Raw genomic sequence first — 7,071 nt, forward strand, 5'->3', positions numbered from 1 at the left:
CATACACACAGAGGGGGTTCAGCGCTGTGTGGAGATGCCGTGTTAAGTCAGTTTTGTCGGCTGACTCAAAGGACATTTCATGTTCGTGTAAGGAAATACCTGGTCCTTCACAGCTGCAGAGGGACCTGGACAGGCTGGGTCGATGGACCAAGGGCCATGGCATGAAATTCAACAAGACCAAGTGCAGAGTCCTGCACTTTGGCCACAATAACCCCAGGCAGGGCTACAGGCTGGGGGAAGAGTGACTGGAGAGCAGCCCAGCAGAGAGGGACCTGGGAGTACTAGTTGACAACCAGTTGAACATGAGCCAGCAGTGTGCCCAGGTGGTCTGGAAGGCCAATGACATCCTGGCTTGTATCAGGAATAGTGTGGTCAGCAGGAGAAGGGATGTGATTCTCCCCTGTACTCAGCACTGGTGAGGCCTCACCTCCAGTGCTGTGTGCAATTCTGGGCCCCTCACTTCAAGAAGGATATTGAGGTACTGGAGCAGGCCCAGAGGAGAGCAACAAGTCTGGTGAAAGGAGTAAAGGGAACGTCTTACTGGGATAGGCTAAGGGAGATGGGGTTGTTTAGCCTGGAGAAGAGGAGACTCAGGGGGGACCTTATCACTCTCTTCAACTACCTGAAGGGAGGTTGTAGTAAGGTAGGGGCTGGGCTCTTTTTTCCAGGCAACTAGCAACCAAACAAGAGGGCATGGCCTCAAGCTGCTGCAGGGGAGGTTTAGGTTGGATATTAGGAAGCGCTTCCTCAGGGAGAAGGTGATTAGACACTTGAATGGACTTCCCAGGGAACTGGTGGAGGCACCGTCCCTGGATGTGTTCAAGGAAAGGCTGGATGTGTCACTTAGTGCCATGGTCTAGCCAGTGTGGTAGGTGTTAGGTCATAGGCTGGACTTGATCTTAAAGGTCTTTTCCAGCCTTGGTGATTCGGCGAGTCTGTGATTCTGTCAACAAGCCCTTAGCTCACAGATCTAGACTCAGGTGTACAACTATCTCTATTAGCAATTTCAGTGCAGGCAACAACTTCACTCATATTAAAAATATCTCTGCATTTGAAAATGTGGATCCTTATATTTTAAATCTCTGTGGCAGCAGCATGCCTGTTGTTGTGTGTGTGTGTATGTATATATCCATATAACTAACTATTAGTGGTTGTACTGAAACAACAATACATGGCTGAAGGGCAGGCAAATATCTCATATAATAAAAGTAGGTATCTCATGGTAAAGAACACAATTGTACCCTGGAATTTGTCCTATTTCTTCAGAGTTAATATCTTCAAATATCGTAAAAAGCAGTTTATGTATATTCACATATTTGAGGATTTGGCATCTTGGTTGTACAGTTTCTGTTCAAGGTAAGAAAGAACTGAAAAGCCGTACAACTGTTTCTCTCATTTAACAAAATACTGATGCACCTAAATCAGTGATTTTCAAACCAATATGGCTGCTATTTGTAAAGAATTGTGCAGAGCAGTGGGGTGGTGCAACTAAAGTTTGAAAATATTTTAAAATGTGTCCCTCATACCAGCATGCCAGCCTGTTAATGAACTACTCATGGGAAAGTGTTTGAGAGAACTATGCCACCAAGTCTCTGATACACATCTTTATCACCTAAATTTCTTCACTGATTTCCACTGCTAATTTGATATTCACTGCACTTGTAATATGACCATTACCTTTCCAGATAACATTGCTGATAGAAAGTGACAATACAAATTACCTTGTATACAAAACCTAGGAAAAAGTCCCTGCAAGAAGCAGGCTCTGTATTTGGGTTAACCACCATTTATTAACCTAATAAAGCAAAAGGTAAACCCTCACTGACAGTCCTCTCTGTTATGTACTACTCGGAGCTGGTATATATTCAGAAAATGGTTAAATAATTGCAGCATCTACTAAAACACAACTTTGAAGAATTCTTTCTGGAGTCCTTTTCTACCTCTCTTTTCAAACAACACTTCCAGTATTAAACTCATAATCTGAAGCAAACTTACCATGTACTAACAAACACCTATCAACCAAACCTTGCTGACACAGCAAATGTAAAACTCATCAATACCGATGTATTTAACATAATTGATGTCAGTGCTCAATTAATTTTCATGGGTCTGTTAATACACTTGAAAAAAATATGATATATTACACTAAACACATCACAGACCAGCATGAAAATCATGTGCATTAAGCTAATTAACCACTATTCACTATAATGAACTCACACAGATAACTGATCAAGGACAAAACACACCAAAGCACAGGAGAACATTTTTTCATTAAGAAAATATTCCATCTTGTGCACAGTCCTGATCCTCACAGGGGACCTACAAGTTATGTTTAAAAAATAATCCTGGGAAATAAATTCTTCACAGTGGATAAATAAATTGTGGTCCAGTAGCTATGTTGTTTTTAAAGCTTACACTTCTATTGCTGATCCACTCCTGTACATTCATTTTGGCAACTGTTTCCCCTCCAGTGGTTTAATTGATTAAAATATTTTCATTATACAAAGAACAATCATGTCTCACTTATATTTAGTTTGGATTTTACTTCTTGTCAGATCTGATTAATGGATACCAGTGAAGTCCAAAGGTTAGTTTGTTTTCTCCAGTTCTATCAGTTGGCCTAATTAATGATACCACCTCCTCTGCAAACTTTGTTTCACTTGTGTCACAAAGTATAATAGCCAGGGTATCATAACTGCAGTGTCAAAATGCACAGAAGTGAATTCAACTTTTAATCGAAACACTTCCCTTCTACTTCTGCAGCAAATGGAATGGGGATGAGAGGAAGAGGAAAACAACACACTGAATTTTAATTTCAGCTAAAGACAGACCACTATATGAAGGCTGAAAAGCAGTGCCCTAAGGACATCATAACAGCAACTGTATTTTACACTGAACATTTTTCCATTAATTGATAGGGCTTTGTGCCCTCTGTACTTAGATTTAAGTGGATTTGTCTCACCAACAGTAAAGAACAAGGCTGCTTTTTTCTTAATGAAATCTCTTCTGTGCAAATTCAAAGGGGGAATTTCTTGCCAAAATGCAAAATATGTTCATGAAAAAGTGTTGATGCTGTTATGATGCTCAGTTGTAAACTGCCATGTTGCAATGTTGCAAGAAGCCTGGTTAATCAGAATCTATGCATGTTCATAACCTTAGTTCAACAAAGTAAAATATTGAAAAGATTTTATTTATAGAAAACATAATGAAGAATAATTATAGCTCCAGATTAAAGTGCTCTCCTGAAATCACTTGGTAAAGCTATTTTTTTCTGTTGTTTGCAGACATGGAAATCAATTAATACATGGCTTTTTAACCTTTCTGACCTGGAAATTCAGTATTTCCTTACTGATGTGGCATATTAGTAAGATCTGCCAGGTAAAGAATTAAAACACCCTTTTAATGGAAGAAACCAGGAGATTAAACTTGTGAAATAAAACTTTAAAGATATTACTTTGCTTTATTGTTTGTAACTATCATGTCTCAGAACTCAGGAGAGATATAATTGAAAAAATGTCTATTTTAGATTTAAAAGCTACCCTGAAACCATGCATCTTAGAGGAAAATTAAGAATGTCTGCAGTGGCTTTCAATTGCACTACTCACACAAAGGGAATGTTTTATAATTTTTTTGAAGGGGAAGAGATAAAATATTTTTAAAAGGAGAACATCCCTTAGCACTTAGAATTGTGTCATTTTTATTTGTTGCATGGTGAGAAAAAAGGGGAAAATAAAGAAAGAGAACTGAAGACTTCATAAAGAAGAGAAACAAGGGAGAGAAACTGATGGTTGCTTAATTACACTTAACATTTGATTTCTTATATGGTGACAAAAAAATCTATAACTGTTTTAGCAGATTCTGGAAAACAAAACAAAACAAAACAAAACAAAACAAAAACAGAACAGCCAACAATTATTTTCTCTGAACTAAAGTAATCTTTAACTGAGAAACATATTTTGCAGATGGAACACAATCAAAATTACTTTTTTAGAACTCTCCTCAACATGTCCTGCCATGGCTTTTCTACAAATCAAAACCTGCTTATGTAAAATGCAATCTATCTGTTTAACAGGCCTAGAGATAGGATAGTTCATCTCACTGGACTGCCTGAAACTCCTTGCTTCAAAAGGATTTGACCTGTGGCTGCAAACATAGTTGTCCATAAGAAATTCAACCTTAAATATCATTGACCCAACACTGAAACCAGGAATTCACATATTGTAAGTTTTCACTTTTATGTGACCGAAAGTATTTGAAGAAAACATATGACAAGGAAAAAGTAAGGAATTTGGTAACCTTGCACGTATACAAGTGTTGCTAAAAACTACTAAAAGATTTTTTTTGTCACTGTTAGTCCTTTGCAAGAAAAAAAATAATGTTCAGAATAGAAACAAGGAAGCCATAAAATGGAAAACAAATGCAATTCATCCTGAAGTTAAAGAAATCCAGATTTATCTAATGGTTAACATTATGGGCATCACTATAATAGATGTCCCTATACAGAATAATTCTGGAATAATATTTGTGAGAAGACTTAGAGTGGCTATTTACACATGACCTATTAACCAACTTGTTATTCCAGAACACTTTCTCATGGGTTTTCATGAGTTTTAAAGATCCATCATAATTTGTTTTAAACAAAGTTTCCCCAGAAAGTCTACTTTTCTACTAGTGGAGAGAGAGAAGACTGACATTTTTTCTAGAAGATGCAGCACTAATCACCGACCTTGGAAAAGCAAGTAGCATCTGTAGAGCTCGTGTAACTGATTTCCTACAGAAAAGTTATTCCAGATCTGATTAGAAGTTGGGGAAGTATTCTTTTAGGATTGCTTTTTGGACACAAATATCCTCAGCAGCCTTCATTGTCACCCTTTTTAGATCCAGGAACCTTACTCAAGGCAGGGAAAAATGGTTGTGCATAGGCAAAACACTGAGCAAACAGCTTATTTTAGGCAACTTCATAGTGGGCTCTTTCTGCCAACTCCACCTTTAGCTCTTTGTTCACAGTGAGGCCAGAAGCAGCTCTACAGGAGCCTGTGAGCAAAGGGCTGACGGTTATGATCACAGATGTCTGTGTCCTCACACAGCACAGCTGCATTTTCGTTCCTTTCTGTTTGTTTTGATCAGTGCAAGATTTCTGTGGAGGCATCAGCTGTGAAAACAGCCTCTTGGGCTAGGAGGCTGCATAGCTTAAAGTCCCTGTTGAGAAGACTGCACAAGAGAAAAGCAGTCCAAATCAGAGACGAGGAAAGGTGCCTCAACGTCGGCCCTTCGTCTTTCCTCCACCCTGTGAAACACCGTGCCAAGTGTTCCTCAGTCAGAATCCAGGAGCTCACCCGTGGTAACCAAGGAAGAGAAATACAAACAAAAAAGTCACAATAAAATGTTTAAAAATAACTCTAAAACATTCCTGACCATTTCTGGAACACAGCATATGCAAAATAGGTTATGGTTATTACAAAGGTTTTCTATGGGCGCTTGCATAATACTCCAAAACCTAGTCACACAATACATTATGTTTGATTCTACAGTTAGAAAAATACTGCAACCAAATGCAGAGAAAACTTATTTGTATGGCATAATGCAATGTTTAACCAGTGTAAATATGGGATTATATCAAAGCTAGATTGAATGGAAGCTATTTAGTGAGTTTCTCTTTAAACATAGCAGATAGGTATTGTGCATTTAGGAAGTCATAACAATGTAGTTCTAAGACTTAATTGCCATTGAAGTATATAAATTTTGTGTTGATTTCACCAGCATAAATGTAGTGTAACCCAGTGAATCAGATCAATTCAGAAAATGTTACAGTAGGTTATTAGAAATGGACCATATGCAAATTTAAATTATGGAATATCTAAAATACGTTTCAATATTTACGTGTTAAAGCAAAATGACTTATTGTCTCTTTATGTCTTTCAGGAAGTCATTGCTTCCTGTAATTATTAGTTAGCATTTATATTGCAATTATGTCCAGAAATCCAAATTCAAATCAAGTTAAAACCCACAGTTCAATTAATGACCTGAGCTTTTAATAAGCGGAAGTACTTAATCCAGGGACCTTTCAAGCTGGAGTGGAAGAGTGGAAATGCACAAGTGTAATGAACAGTAGCAAGAGGGAAAAATAATAATAAGCCCCTGTTACTCTGAAAAAACTATGTAGACGTTGTTGAGACCACTGAGCTCTTTAAAGCAACAAATAGAGGTGGCTGTTTCACCAGCTGTTCTTTCAGTTTAGCTCCATGTTGCTGCAGTATTTATTAGTGTTCCTGTTCAAATATAAAAATAGGGATTTGAATGACAGGAGTTTGGGTGTTTGGTGTCTGCCATGAAATCGTGCATAAAGAATCTGTTTAAACTTTCAGTGGGATCAGTGGCGTGGTCCCACTTGAAAGACTCATTATGTAACTCTAGATTTTGTACTTTGTGCACTTTATCTGTAATTATTTGGTAACTGGGATACCAAGTCTGGGAATTAATGTTGCTGGGGATGCTGTAATCTAAATGCTGTCTTGATATTTATAGCACTTTCAAATCCCTCGAATAACTCCTGCTATTTTCTTAATTTATACAAATAGTTGTATCTTGTCTATTTTAAATGTCTTCAGGAGCTGTGGTCTAGCTAGCTACAGTTCTAGCAAAGTTTGGCTAGGCTTTTATTTTTTATAATGAACTGTGGCTAAAACAGTAAGTGAAATAGTAACTTACTAGTGTTACTAATGAAACCAATGTTTCCCATGTTCACCATGGGAGCAACAGTTGCTACAAATTTCCCACACCCATTTGTTAACTTGCTGCATTAATAAATGCGTTGGGCAATTTGCAGTAAATATTGCCAAAGAACATTTTCACATAAAAAAAAAAAAGTTAACATAAATCATGCACAAAAGAGATGCCTTGGAGAGTTCATGATGGAGGACACCAGTTACAGACAGCCATTCATATTAATTATGATGAGGCTACATTATGGGGTATTAGACAAGAAGCATCAGTTATTAGCATGAAATAAATAAATAAATAAAAGTAATTTTGTTACAGCACAAGTGTAATGCACTTATAGTGAGAAAT

This window comes from Chaetura pelagica, unplaced genomic scaffold (genome assembly GCF_000747805.2).
Source record: "Chaetura pelagica isolate M959 unplaced genomic scaffold, ChaPel_1.0 scaffold37, whole genome shotgun sequence".
NCBI classification, from domain to species: Eukaryota; Metazoa; Chordata; class Aves; order Apodiformes; family Apodidae; genus Chaetura; species Chaetura pelagica.